At 41.2% G+C, this 13,194-nt stretch overlaps 1 long non-coding RNA gene across 1 annotated transcript in view; it reads left to right on the top strand.

The window, feature by feature from the left end:
* LOC122973557 overlaps positions 1-13,194 on the top strand; it is an 84,933-nt gene that overhangs the window by 58,239 nt on the left and 13,500 nt on the right. The gene's annotated exons all lie outside the window — the stretch shown is intronic.

Here is a 13,194-nt window from a genome sequence, read left to right as displayed (position 1 = left end):
CAAGTTAGCCCTCCGAACTAATACATGCTATCTACTTAGGGGGTGATATCATGGTGATATCTAATGTTGGCAACATTTTTTGCCAATACTAGATATCAAACAAAAGCCAGAGACTATATTTTGTTAAGTTGCTGTTAGCTGTAAATTCACCACTTCTAAGTAGAAGGCAAAATATAACGTTATCTCAGAGCCTGACAAGCCCAGGCAAGGGCTCTCTTTCTCCAGGCAGCCCTGCTCCTGCCTCCTTCTCAGTCACCCTGGTCAGTGGCTGTCCTCGGCCTGCTGGTGGCTGTGCAGCACTTTCTTCTAGTTCCCGTTTTATGGCGGGTGGCAACCAGCGTTACATAAATACCGATAGTACCACCATTTGTACAGGAGCTTATCAATATTTGGTACCAATTTACTACCAGTTCTCGATACCCATCCCTCTTTATCGCAAGTCATATGGTCATCGTGGTATTTAACAATGTTATCACATGTTACATATTTTTCTCATATCGTGCATGCCTAGTTTATGTACTGGTAGTTTGTACAGTGGAGTGGCGTATTGTCTATTACAAGATACCGTGCCTTTATACTGTTTAAGTCTTATATATTGTGGTTTGGTGTTTTTAATTATGAGAAAGCCTTTCTTTTTGGCTAAATCAAGCATACTTAAATCTCTTTTGAGAAGGAAAAACTAGAATAAAATATTCACTCCCAGATTTGTCAGATACCACGAGCAACAGTTTCAGGTTACTTAACCTTCCTACTATTGTGGCCAGTCCTTGTACAGGTACTTCTTACATCTGCATGACAAATGTGCAGAGCTGAGATCTAAAGAAAAGTGTGCATATAAATTATGTAAAGCAACTTTACAAACAAAGGTTGTTAGTTATGTATTGCAACTCGAGATTCTATGTAGAATCTATATAGAATAGCATAGGCGTAGCCCTCTAAGAGCTGTTGCTGTTGGGTTTATCTCCGTGCATGTGCAGTCGTGTAGATTTTCTTTTGCGCCACTGTGCCCCACACAGTTGCCCCCCTCAGGTCCTCCTCTTTGGTATATAATACCGTTGTGACCTGAGCTCTGCTTCCAATAGCCAACTTTTTCTTGAGCTGGCACTGGTGGCACGGGGAGGCCTGAATCTTAGATGGCTACGACTATACTCATAGAATCTAGAGTTACAATACGTAACTAATGTTCTATTTCATATAGGCATAGCTCTCGGGTTAAGGGCAAAACTTATGTAGTCAATGCCCCCACTGTGACACGGCAGTCCACAAGCAGATACACACACCAGGTCACAACTCTACAAGTGCAGAGCATAATAAGAATAGAATGTGCCATGGTCATTCTTCATGCCAAGCCCTGTGTGAAAAAGGCATAGTGAAAAACTTTACACTCCTTTCACACAACACACCTACCACTGCAGGAGAGTGGAACGATAATCACGCACTGTAACAGTCCCACGTGAGCAGCAATGAATGAGTCAGGGAGGACACAGACACATCACGCAGGTAAAACCAAATAAAGGGGCATGGGAGGAGGATGCCCTGCGGGGGATCCACCCCTATGAAGATGGATCACACCATCCAGTTGCAACAGTACGTCTCTGCTCAATGGGAGCGGCTGTGGCTCCCCCACCAGCAACTGCACCATAGTTGGGAAACATGACGCGCCACCATGGCCACCAGAATGACTGCTAAATTCTCTTCCTGAATGCGCTAAGAGGCAAGGAATAAGGGGAACGGGGGGAAATGCATAAAGAGGAGCTTTGGCCGGTGAGAGAAGGTGTCCACTTGCAGTGGAGGGTCGTGTCGTTCGTTAATGGAGAACCACAGCGCCCTGGCGATCTAAATACACTGCTGTTGTCATGCTGTCTGTCCTCACCTCTACATGTTTGTCTTTCAACAGTAGGGCAGAGAGTTTCAGCACTTTCAGCACCGTGGACAGCTCCAGGCAGTTTATCTGTTTCCTCCCCATTTAAAGAGAGACGCATCATCCATCCACCCAGCAAGCTCATCACTGACAGCGCTGTCACCACTCTGTGAGGTGCAATGCATGACAGAAGAGAATTGAATGCTGCCAGCCTGACTGGGGACAGCTTTGCTCTCATGGTGGAGGAGTCCATATGGATGCCCAGGTAAATCATCGACTGGGAGGGAAGAGTGGAGCTCTTCTGCCAGTTTATGGCAAAACCCAGTGCTGAGAGATGCTGCACCAGCTCCACCATGTGGAGTGCAGCTGTCTCCTTGGAGGGTGCCATGACAATCAGATTGTCTAGGTAAAACAGCACTCTGATGCCTCTCCTGCGTAATGGCTCCAGAGCCATCTCCACACATTTGGAGAAGGTGCACAGAGCCAGAGAATAACCGAAGGGTAACACATTCTCCGCATCCCATCATTACCATTGCTGCCGTCGTTTGCGAGTTGGCTTGGAGGGCAGGTTGGTCCAGGTGCACGCTAGACGCTGGTTCCTGACTGTGGGACAGTGCGGAGCCTGTTGGACCGCAGCCACCGAAGGAGGATTTTGCGGAGGAGGAGGTTGCACCAGGGCAGGTGCAGGCTGAGGTCTGTTGCTAACTCTGGGGAAAGTGCACCAGGCTTCGTGGCTGTAGCGGAGACAGTGGAGGAAAGCAGCATGATGTTGTTTGTTGCTGCAGCCACCTGAGTGGCATATTGGTGCGAGCAGTCAGACAGATGAGCATAAACTTGGTCCCGAGGAGACGGCAGGTCAGGCTTGTGTCTGCTGAAGAAAGTTTCTCTGGGAAGCAAGATGGTGGCTAGGCTTTGTTCGAGTGGCAGACCAGCGGGAAAACTGTGCTCCATATCCCTGTGGACTCTGGTGAAAGGCTTGTAGTGGGACACCAGTGCCTTTCTCGGGTCAGAAAACGCTATCTCCATGTAGGGCCAGAGCTCCATGAAGTGAGGCCACAACAGGGGACGTCTGGATTCAAACATCCCCACCTTAGGAGGCAGAAAGCAGGTGCAAGCAGGTCCACTGACATAGGGATACCTCTCAGATCTGCCACCATTTTGATGATGCCCAGCAGGTCCTGGTAAAGTGCTTCCGCGGCAGGCAGATGGCTGGCAGGTTGTGGTGGAGAAGGAGAGAGCCCCAGCCACGGGGCTCCACTCGAAGTGTCGTGAAGGCGTCTGCTCAGGTGGCAGGATGGAGCTGGTGTGGCAGGTGGGACACGGATGGACTACTTTGGGATGCCGAGTCTTGTTCATTCTTCCTCTTTCCGACTGCTTCATAATGTGCTGAAGAAAAATTGGGAGCAGAGCTCAGGTCATAATGGTATTATATACCAGAGATGAGGGGCAACTGTGCAGGGCACAGTGGCGCAAAAGAAAATCTTCACGACTGCCCATGCACGGAGATAAACCCAACAGTGACAGCTCTTAGAGGCTGAAGCCTATACGAAATAGGACATATTCATGAAAGCTTGAAACTTGAACAAGGTCTGTACTTTCCTGACAGTCTGTATAGATTTTTAGGGATGATGATGTGGTAAATATAAGGCATCATTCATAAATATTGCTCCTGTTTTTTCTGATCATCATTTCCACCACCCTTGCTCTTCCTATAGTTTATTTCAAGAAATTAAGTGTTTTGCCATCCACTTCATGAGACATCGTTGAGAGCAATGCAGAGCTCGTGTGAGTGAACCAAATTATGTCATAGCATAGCTTCATTTTACCCCAAAACCACTTTGTGAAACTTTGAACCCAACTACTCTGGAAGCTGTGATTTGCTCCTTCCTTGAGCTGTTGCTTTTGTAACTCCAGTCACGAAACAGTAAACATGCCTGACAAAAAAACTGGCATGTTGGTTTGCAAAATGCAAACAGGAACAGTTTACAGAGACTAATTTAGTTGTTTTCAACAGAAGTGACACGTTTGGAGGTTTGGTTCTATTTCCACCAGCAATACTGTAAACAAACAGTACTGATTTGAAAAAGGACATTTGGGGATTTAACTTGTGGAAACTTTGGTGTGGCATTTAAGGAAGCGCTGCTGAGAGGGAGAGAGGAAGAACTAAAGTAGTTCTGGGAAATGAGAAAGCGTGAGGAAGAGAGGTGGACGGACAGACCTGGTCAACAAACCCTTAGTTGCCTCTTCACCTGACACAGTGCCAAGATACAGACAGCATGGAGGAGAAGGCAGTGGATGGAGGGGTGGAGGGATAGCAGTCAGAGGAAAGGAAAGGAAAGGAAGCCCAGGCCAGGCCCTGATAACGCAGAGCTGTCGGGGCTCAGGAGAGGAGTGGGAGACATTAGCCAAATCCGGACGGATCACAAGCCTCTGGATGCAATCCAGTTTTGCGGGGCTGCGATAAGGAGGCTGATTATGTGTCACCCATCAATTCGCCCGCCTCCCGCCGCTGTCTCCCTAGCCATAAATCCACTCATGACAAGCTCTGCTCTTCGGCAATCACCCCTCTCTACTTCCTCCCTCTCGCCTTCCCTTTGCTCACTTCTGTCTGCACTATCCTCTCAGTGGTTTGCTGCAGAGAGAAAGTGAAGAAGGGGATTAAGCAAGTCTGGAAGTGACTGCAAGGACTGGGTCCCAAGTCATAGAGATTTAATTGATAGATCCTTTTTGAGAGAGTCAATCTTTTTGATAGGTTGGACTAGAATGTTTGGATGTGTAGATAATGATTTATTAAAGGAAATTTAGAAGTAAAGCAATTGATAAAAAAGTCAGGATCAGGAAAGTATCTTTCAAAATCTAATCTGTGACAGATTATGGATTATCAGGTCAAAAATTACAGTTTTTATCATTGTTGTTTATCTGTATCTCTCTGTAAATCTTATAATCTAATCCTTATCTGATTTTGGGCAAATCACCTCCAATCAATATTTAGCATATTGTGAGATATATAAGTGATGTGTCTACTAAACTAAATGTGTTTTTGTGTTTGTTTTTTTAACATTCACACCACATTAGGGATGTCAATGATTAATTGATTTAATTACTGTTACTAATTTAAACAATTAAAAATATAATAACTGATAAAACAGAAGATGAAGGACGTGCATTGTAACTTTCAGAAAATGTACTGTACCTCACCTACTAGGTGGAGCCGTTTTCTTTTTAATGAAATTCAGGTGTGTTCACTGATCGCAGATGAGGGCTACACAAATTGTAAAACCAACGTACCTCCTTGCTGTCCAAGGAAGAAAAAGGTTGCAGTTTGCCTCGCTCTGCTCACTGTGGCAGTTGTGTTGATGAACCCTGAAGCACAAAGTTGTGAAAATTCCTCGGAGTTGTTGTCGGGTGGCTGTCCAGTTCAGCTAGCTATGTGACACTCTTGCTAATGCTAAACTAACTTCTTCAACAGAAGCATGCAGGCTGGGAGCTGAGTGTCAGACAGCAGGGAGCACCGCTGTAGCTGCGGTGCTAGCAGTAGCGTCAGAAGTACTCTAGTTACACAATGATCCAACAAAATCAACACAAAAGTGATAAACTGTATAAGGGACACCCCCCTGCTTTGGGTATAAATGCATTTTAGTGGTGGCATAAATGTTTCCTGGACTGATGCAGTTGGAGCCACAGTGTTTGTGCGTCCCCGTGACATCTGGTTCACATTTTTGTGATTTTATTTTTGTGATTTTTTTTATTTTTTTCCAATTGTTAGATATGTCCAACACATCTGGTCTGATGTAATTTATGTCCTCTAAGGAAGCTGGAAGTTGTTGTGTTTTAATACTTTGGATTTTGTCAGCCAATTGTTAAATAGAGACAGACAGGAGCTCCATAATTTTAAAAAGTCATTATTTTGTTTTCTTTAATTTAACACACATATAAACTCAATGAACTTGGTGTTTATTTAACTTGTTCTTTAAATTCTTAACATACTCTGATTTTGCATTGAACATAGGTCACAGCAGTTGTTAAAATGGTTATGTCATACATTACTGATTAATCGATAATCGATTGTTAACATGGCAGACTACCAATTAAGGAAATTGAATGAAATTTGCATCCCTACACCAAATAATCCCCCACCCCTTTGTCGAAAAACATTGGGACATAAAATATACTGTCTTTTGTGCTGTAACCATAGTGGATTTAATGGACTGTAAATGCTCAGATAGCCTGCTTTCCTCCAGCAATGATTAGACAAAATGTTTATAGATCTCAATGTAATGACAATTTTTTCAGATTTCACCGGTAGTTTTCAATTAAACAGATTAGAAGTTTTCATGCACAATGTATTTTGAGTGTGCTTGCATTGCATGGTGTTGCATACAAGTTCTTGCAAAGATATCAGTGCCAACATAATATTTTTCTTTCACACAAAGTTTTCCTTAAATAGCCACTTCAAAGTGGCATCCGCAAATTATGGCTGGTTAAATGCTTTTAGCACTTATTAATTACATTAGGAAACCAAATTGGGCAGCCGAGGTTTGATTTATTACTCAGCTAACTAGTTTTGTCACTCTGGGAATATGCAGATGGGGGCGGATGGTAGGATGTTCACACAGAGAAAGATAGATAGAGACAGCATGGCCAAACTTGGCCTGACCCTTATACACATCTCCATGCTAACCTGAATCTAAAGCAACACAGTCTTCTTGACCCCCTTAGGGCAAAAATGAACTCTTTCTAGAGATGAATAAGGGTAGGGAGATAAATAACGTATAATTTGGCACTCATGGGTCAGTCACTTAATCGCTCCTCTCCCACAGTTTAACAGGTCTTGCAGAGCTACGTTCTTGACAGTTTGTAGCATAGAGTGCCAGAGTAATTATTTTCAGAAAATGAGCTCAAGAGCTTTATGATTCAAGTTTGACACACTAAAGATTAGCAACAAACTAATTGTAATCAAAAGACAGTTAAAATCAAGAGTATGTTCTGAACAACAAAGCAGTGGTTGCTGTAAAAAATAGAATCAACTCTTTTTTTTGTCATTTTAGTCAAGACAAGTCAAGGTTTTAACTATTTATTGCAAAAATACACATTTCAGTTTGGTAGTGTGTATCTACTCATGTGATGCTGTGGAACAAATCTGAGCAAGCATGACAGACTGTCCCCGCTCACAACCCCCCGGCAGACAAAGCCTGATATACACAACATTTAATGAACATGAACGCATATTAAAGAAACATTAAAATTCATGAATTAAATGTTAATAAAGAAAGTGGCTGGGGAGGCAGAGGGAGTTAAATGTCTCAGTGTTGTTGTATACAGACTGAATGAATGTTAATATGGACCACCTATTGTGAGAGATTGGTTGTTAACATACATGATTGGAGGAGGTATGGAACATGTGCAATAAGATTAATTTCCTGAACTACCATTAGGCACCATTAATAAACCTAGTTTCACTCACTTCAATGCAAAACTGTAAATTTCACATTTTCCTTGACTCACTTAATGTTACCTTGGTACTAGTGAAGTGGTGTCATATATTTCACAATAGTGTCATTGGCTTTGAGAACATTCTTTAAACTGGTGAAATTGAAGTAGTAAAAGAAAAAAATCACCCAACTTTTTCAACTTCCTACCTTTTTAGATCTGTTTTCAATCACTGACAGATGAGCTGGTTCTATCAGCAATAACAATGTCGAATGTGTCCTTGAAGTCACAGTACTGTCTGTAGAAGAGCTATTTACTCAGACATGAGTTATTCATCAGTGAACTGCTTTTTGCAAACCTGTTGACTCAGTAGAGATGGTTCCATAGATGAAAGTGAGTTTAGCCCATTCAGTCTTTAAAATAGATTATTTGACATTAACATCATTAACACTTGTGTGATAATACAACTTAAATCCACAACATGGTATTAGTGTCTGGAGGGTGGGAATACTCATTATCATCTCCGTTGTGTGGAAGAGAAAACCCAAAAGCTTTTACACTTATTTCACCAATTATTAACAGGGTTCACCCAGTACTGTTAGTTTGAACTAGAAACCACAATCTTTCCATGATGAGAAGTAAGTAGCCCCACTGAAAAATTGTATTGTCAATGTTTAAAGTATGGTTTTTGACAAAATGTAAATGCAGTAAATTAAATTAAAAGCAAATATTTTGAAGAAAGAAATTACATCAGATATCAAAAGTTCCTTATTGTCCAAAGACAGTGAGTGAAATTAATTTGATAAAGTGATGAAGTGAACATCTTACTGGTCATATTTGTTCCATTGGAATATGTAATTTCATTGATTTAATCTTGAAATATTTGTGACCTGTAATTCATGTAACATACTGAATGATTTCAAGAGCAAATATATAGTTAGTCCATATCACTTCTTTGTATCTAGCATAGTGAAATTGTACAGTAAACCAGAGACTGGGTTGAAGCTTGGTGTTGCCAAATGTTCACCCTGCTTCCGTATCTTTACAAAAGAAACTGAATCCCTACCAGTTTCAGAAGTGCTGTAGTGCAGCTCAGCCTGACCCATGACCTTGTCTTGGAAGATCACATATACATCAATATTAACAATTAAATAAATGCTCAGAGATCTGCAGAAATGTACTAATAGTGAACAGTGAGAGAAAGAACGTAATGGCTTTTGTGTGCGTTCAGTCTGGTTTAAACCTCAGGTTAGTTACTTTAGGTTTAAACCTGTATTAACTGCACTTTAACAAATGGAGACAGAGCAACAGCTGTAATATCTGTACTATGGGAGAGATTTCTGTGGTAGATGTAGACATAGAAATGAAGGCAACACCTCAATAAAGTCATAAAAAAACATTCCTGGTCATCAGCAACAAGCATTTGTTAGTTTTAACCAAACTGTATATGTTGTTGTTTATGAACCTTGATGATTAACACATAAACAGAGAACTATGTGTCTCCTGCAGAGGCTGCTGCTGTCAAAGTCACACAGAAGACATGCACATAACTATGCAGTGAGGATGCTAACCGGCTAACTGGCAAACATTACAAAACATACTGCAGTTGCTGATTTCCACCCAGGAGTATTGTTGCTTCCATGAAAGTAGAAAGTCCCACTTTCTTTTTGTAGCCTTGTAAGTTTCTTTTGCTGACATTTTTTATACTGGTGTTGCACTGTATTTGGTGACCCATCAGATTAACCGGTAAGAGGCTAGCGGGCTAAGAGCGCAGCCTTCCCCTCGTGTATTTCAGCGAATCACAATGCATTTCATTGGTCACGTGTCTTGAAAACAATGACACCTCCTAAAACGCGCTCACATCGCAGACTCTGATTAGCTGTGGCCAGTCAGCTTGCCCTGTATAAGCTTTTACTGGCCCTAGGCCATTGCACTATGGTTTATGTTGAACCCTGGGATTAATAATAATGCAGATGATCTTTGTTTATATTTTGCTATGCATTTACATCACAAGGGATATTGGGGCACAACAATGTAACATGTTTGTTAGAATCATGAATTTCTTAAGGGTACGTTGAGTAACCACTCTGGTTATGGTTCCTCACTGCTTTATAACCCAATAAGATTGTGTGGTTTGGGCTATAATATGGCATCAGCAGGCACACAACGCTATTGTTGGTGCCATATTGAGATTTAATTTTCCAATTTTTCCCCTGCTTATTTCTGAATCTAGTTTGAGGGTAAGGTTAGGATGAAGAGGTTGTAAAGGGCAAGAGGGTGTTTGTGCGCTCAGTGGCAGTCATTGCATTTTATTACTAACTTTTATCATAAGCTTCAGAAATTCGAGGTGATTTTTTTTTTTAATGGAAAATGTTTGTGGTTTGTAAAAGGATTTATTGTAGCTGCATGTAAAAACATGATACTCTCTTTGTTCCTAATATCTGAGCTACATCCCTTCACTGTTCTGTAAGATTTGTTTGGAGTCAGTATGTTAGGACACCATCATCATATTAATACATAAACATGCTTCACATAATGGGGTCATTTTGTCAAGTTATCACTGGTCTTTCCATGCCAGTGGTGCTCAAAAAGTCATTGCACATCGCATGCTACTGAAGACCAAGAAAATAAAAAATAAAGAAAATCCAACTGACGTGATTATCCTAAGTGCTGCGGTTGTTCAGTGACTGTCCGACTGCTGACCCGTTCATCCTGTGTTGTGGTTGGTGGTTCACTGCAGATCCAAGCTTCAGGCAGGATGTTACTAAACATCTGAAATTAAAGTACAATTTACAGCCATAAACAGTCTGAAACTGAGAACAGAGAGAAAAGCAGAAAATACTCTGAAAGGCTGGAACCAGGGAATATTTAGCCTTTTTGTTTGATAAATGTCTCAAAGGATTAATCAATCATGTTGTTTTTGATACATTTTTGTTGATTGACTAATAGATTAATCATCTAATAATTTCAATACTACAGTAAATCCTTGTTAGTGTGAACATTTTGTGTTATGGCATGGTGATTTCTTATTAGTCTACTTTTAACAGATATACATTTTCCTCACTACAAATGGCTCCCTTTAGTTCAAATTTCCTTTCCTTTCTTATTGTTTGTACATATTTTACATAGTGCAAGCTGTGCCCTTAAATTTGTCATAATATCGCTTTGAATGGATTCCTCCATTCCTTTTCAGATTTGCTTTGATAAATGGCTATCAAGCTCTGCCCACACCAGTTCATCTCTTCAAATCCTGCCTCATGCACAGCCCCCAGTCATTGCTGCCCTGTCTAATAACTCTTCCCATGTTTAAGCAAAGCGTATGCCTAATAGACTGCTCTCAAATCGCACATCAGGGGACGCTGGAGTGAGCTGAATGTCACAGTGCATTTATCTCCTTCTTGCCCCCCCGACCAACCCATCTACGCTGGGACCATTATTTAACCTAAGAGAGGTCAAATCCTCCCTGTAAGGCTTGAACAGAGCATGAATTAAGCTAAATAGTTTAGCCATCCATTACAGTAGCCATTGGCTGCTTTAAAGGCTCTTGGAACACTACCATCCTGCATTGCTTTATGGGTGTCACAGACCAAATGGGCTGACGGAGGGTGTGCCTGACAGTATGTGACTCCCTCACCTGCTGGGGGAGGGGGTTGAAGGGCAAGAGGAGGATAGGGGGCTTGGATGCTGCTAGGTCAGCACTTGGCATGCTATGAGGGGAGTAATGAGCCTTAGATCTTCCCCTCTTTCTCTTTGCAGCCTGTGCCTCATTTTATATTTGCGAGAGTTCATCCTCCTGTGATGTATCTCTTGATTTCTCTCTTTCTGTATTTCACTTGCTGGCAGTCTGAATTTCTAATAACAAATTTTCTCATAGTTTATCGGTTGGTTTGCTAGACTCACAGGCTAACAAATATTCTTACAACTCTGGCATTTAGCTGATGAGCTTACAGACAAAATGGAAGTGCAACAGCAGAATAAGCACACATTTATAGCTTGGTGCATTAAAAGCTGTCAATAGTATTCTTCTGACAACTTAAAATGAGTAGGACTTAAAAGACACACTTCGGTAAAGAGCTTGGAGCTGATTAGATAAAGTACATTAAAAGGGTATCAATTTTATTCTGAGACTAAAGACATTAGAGCAATTTGAGGGTGAAGATTGTAAGTGTCTCTTGCATCCTGACTGGAGTTTAGAGTTCAGTCAACCTACAGGAGTTGATGGAGCAATAATGCAGCCTTTCTACTGAAGGGTTATGAAAAAGAGGGGATGCCTCATTGTTAGCTCATCAGCTTTAAACTGGATTTCATTGTTAAAATTTCAACAGGCTTCTAACATAATCTATGTAGAACATTCTTTTGCATTTTGGCTTCCCAGTGAAAGAATTATGCTGCAGGCTAGCTCTTTGCAGCCAACTGGACAGCAAAATTTGGATTTTACAAACAATGGAACCAAGATCCACAGCTGTGTGACCATATTGCATAGAAGACATGGCAAGACATGGCTTATTTCATATTCCCCCAACCATCTGTGATGTATAAATAAAGCTGTAGTTTTTTGACATTCAGACAACCAAGAAATTAGTTTGTAAAGACAAAATAGATTAAATGCTCTACACTCTGGTTAGTATTTAGTGACACTGATGGCAAAAATTATGCTGATCATGGGCAAAATGGTAGTCATAAAAAAGCCAAAGTAGCTTTATTTGTGTTAAAAAACTGTCAGCTTCTTAAACACCATTGCTGCCTCTGCTTCATTGGATTACAAGCACTAACTGACCCCTATGCTGAGATAGAGCCAGAGACACTAAGGCATCATCCATTTTGGGCTGCCAGAGTACAGTAAGCTTGTCACAATGGATCTCGGCTCTGTCAACCAAAAGCCAAGCTAATATCTGTGGAGAAAATAAAGCACCAAATAAGAAAGCTGCCACATAATGATCAAACCAGATTATGACCCTCCAATCAGCACCTCTACAACCATCAATTACAAAGCAGGTCTTCAGAAAATGTTTTCAGTCCGGGGTGGCCAAGTAGATGTTTTCACACCTAACGTGAGGCTGTTAACATTGGTTCAAGGGGATCTTCTTGGTCCCTTTGGTGTGATGGATTTTTATGAGGGTCCTTTGCAAGGATATTATTTCATATATATCTTTGTCAGTGACCTATGAAGGTCTAGCTTGACTTAACAATGATCTACGCATGATTTGATTCACATGCAATTAGAAAGAGGTGTGGGTATAGAGGTGTACATGAATCAATAACATCACCAGGGAAATCAATCATAAACGGTGGCTGAACAGAGGGGAATGTATAGATTTATTGATTGCTTTACAACAGCACTACTCTTTGAATGCACAGTAAAAGGACCTGGTTATGCACTTGATGTCAACACTGGAAGCCAGAATAAAAAAAAAAAAAGGAATAAAAAAACTGAGAAATTTCCATATTGGCATATGTAAGTCAGCTTCCTCAAATGCATTTTTTGGCTTTGCATCTGCTAAACAGAGTAAGATCTGGCAACCTTCCATCCCACAAATGGCCCTATTATTTTTGCTTTGCACTCTCCGGTTACTCTGAATAAGCAGAATTTATCTATGTCAAACAGCCTTGTCTGTGTTGTTCCCTCTTTTACCTCATCGCTTGTTGTAGCTCCACCACCACTACCGCACATATAAACAGATATTCCCACCCCACCCCACCAACCCCAGCTCTTTAAAACTTTCCTCTTGTCAAATGTCTTTCTTGACTCTGAAATTTTGTTGTCTCTCACAAGTATTATCTTAATAGATAATAGATCATATGTTAATAGATTTAGTTAATTCCAACAAAATTTATTAAAGCAACAATACATTGGTCTAAAATGTCATAGGGTGATAACCTGACGTGCCAGATGGTTTGTTACA

Source organism: Thunnus albacares, chromosome 22 (genome assembly GCF_914725855.1).
Source record: "Thunnus albacares chromosome 22, fThuAlb1.1, whole genome shotgun sequence".
Classification (NCBI taxonomy): domain Eukaryota; kingdom Metazoa; phylum Chordata; class Actinopteri; order Scombriformes; family Scombridae; genus Thunnus; species Thunnus albacares.
Note: the sequence above shows the minus strand (reverse complement) of the source record. Positions and strands in the feature narration are given on the sequence as shown.